Source organism: Schistocerca gregaria, unplaced genomic scaffold, assembly GCF_023897955.1.
Source record: "Schistocerca gregaria isolate iqSchGreg1 unplaced genomic scaffold, iqSchGreg1.2 ptg000169l, whole genome shotgun sequence".
NCBI classification, from domain to species: Eukaryota; Metazoa; Arthropoda; class Insecta; order Orthoptera; family Acrididae; genus Schistocerca; species Schistocerca gregaria.
Window position 1 is genome coordinate 2329301 of NW_026061724.1, and position 2368 is coordinate 2331668.

The window sequence follows — 2368 nt, forward strand, 5'->3', positions numbered from 1 at the left end:
TTACAATAACACCCCCAGATAAACCTAAAGACAATCAAAAATAATTAAACTTTAAACCCAAATAAGAAATAACCTTTATAACACGAAAAATACCATAACCACCTAACTTTAATAAAACACCAGCAAGAATTATTCTACCTGAAATAGGGGCCTCTACATGAGCCTTAGGAAGTCATAAATGAACCAAAAACATAGGTATCTTAACTAAAAAAGCCAAAATTATAAATACATAAAACATAAAATAATAAGAACCAAAATCAACCAATAAAGGAAAATATAAAGTATTAGAAAAATCATAAACCTTAAATAAAACTAATAATAAAGGTAATCTAGCAACCAAAGTATAAAAAATTAAATAAACACCAGCCTGCAAACGCTCAGGTTGATAACCCCAACCCAAAATTAAAAGTAAAGTAGGAACTAATCTAGCCTCAAAAAAAATATAAAAAGAAAGAAGACTTAATCTAGCAAATGAACAATAAAGCATAATTATTAAAATCAAAACCATAAAAACAAAAAAATTAGAATGATATGAACTTAAATAAACTGAACCTCTAGCAGTGATTATTAAAGAACAAATCCAAAAACTAAGTAAAATTAAACTAAAAGAAAAATAATCAATACCAAAATAATATCTAATTATATTCAAATCAGCATATGAATAAACACAAATTATAAAAACAAAACCCGACAGAAACATTAAAGAATGAACCAACCATCAACAATTATTTAATAAACAAAGAGGGATCAAAAAAATAGTTATAAATAAATACTTTAACATAAAGATAAACCAAAAGAATTAAAAAAATCATTACCATGAGAACGAATTATTGAAACTAAAATAGAAAGACCTAAAGCACCCTCACAAACAGAAAAAACTAAAAAAATAACAGGAAAAAAATAATCATAATCAAACTCAATAAGAAAAACAATAACTAACATAAATAAAGAAAGAACAATATATTCTAATCTCAAAAGAACCATTAATAAATGTTTACGTTTAGAAGAAAAAACATAAACACCAGCAAAATAAATCAATAAAGAAGTAAAAATAGAGAATATAAACATTAGTTTTAATAGTTTAAAAAAAACGCCGGTCTTGTAAACCGGAAATAAGTCCAGCCCCCACTTTTAAAACTTCAGAGGTGGAAAAGCTTCCATCATCGGTCCCCAAAACCGGTATTTTAAATAAACTAACCCCTGAAATGATCAAAATAATAATTATATCATTATCAAATGTAATAAATATTAATTTTATTAAATTAAGACACCCAATATCAATAATGCTTTTTATTATCCTTCAAACCTTCCTAGTTGGATTAATAACAGGAACAATAATAGAAAGATATTGATTATCATATATTTTATTTTTAACATTTCTTGGTGGTATACTAGTATTATTTATTTACATTACAAGAATTGCATCAAACGAAATATTTCAGCCTAAATCAATCACTATAATTATTACATTAATAATGTGAGTATTTATCATATTAATATTAATTATTCTAGATATATCTATATTTATAGACTTTTTCAAAAACACCGAAACTATAAATATTGATAATTCAATCAATTATCAAGAAATAACAATATCTTTAGAAAAATTATATAATAGACCAACATTCATTATTACAATAATAAAAATAATTTATTTATTTTTAGCACTACTAGCAGTTGTTAAAATCACCAATATTAATCAGGGACCTATTCGTAAAATAAGATAATTACTAATGAATAAACCCTTACGATTAAGACATCCTTTAATTAAAATTATTAATAACTCTTTAATTGACTTACCTGCCCCAACAAATATTTCATTTTGATGAAATTTTGGATCCCTATTAGGGTTATGTTTGGTAATTCAAATCGTAACTGGACTATTTTTAGCTATACATTATACATCAAATATTGAAATAGCATTCAGTAGTGTAGTACACATCTGCCGAGACGTAAATAATGGTTGAATTATCCGAACCTTACAAGCAAATGGAGCATCTATATTTTTTATTTGTATTTACTTACATGTAGGACGGGGAATTTACTATGGATCTTATATATATATACATACCTGAATAATTGGTACAGTGATTTTATTTTTAGTTATAGCAACTGCATTTATAGGATATGTCTTACCCTGAGGCCAAATATCTTTTTGAGGTGCAACAGTAATTACTAATTTATTATCAGCAATCCCATACTTAGGAACAGATTTAGTCCAATGAGTATGAGGAGGATTCGCTGTTGATAATGCAACATTAAATCGATTCTTCACATTCCATTTTGTATTACCATTTATTATTGCTGCTATAGCAGCAATTCATTTATTTTTTCTTCACCAAACAGGATCTAATAATCCTCTTGGACT

At 25.8% G+C, this 2368-nt stretch overlaps 1 protein-coding gene and 1 long non-coding RNA gene across 2 annotated transcripts in view; one reads left to right on the top strand and one right to left on the bottom strand.

Moving 5' to 3' along the window:
* The window catches only part of LOC126302212 (NADH-ubiquinone oxidoreductase chain 5-like), a 219170-nt gene that overhangs the window by 34566 nt on the left and 182236 nt on the right, over positions 1 to 2368 (top strand). The window lies entirely within an intron of this gene.
* The window catches only part of LOC126302224 (uncharacterized), a 132040-nt gene that overhangs the window by 11128 nt on the left and 118544 nt on the right, over positions 1 to 2368 (bottom strand). The window lies entirely within an intron of this gene.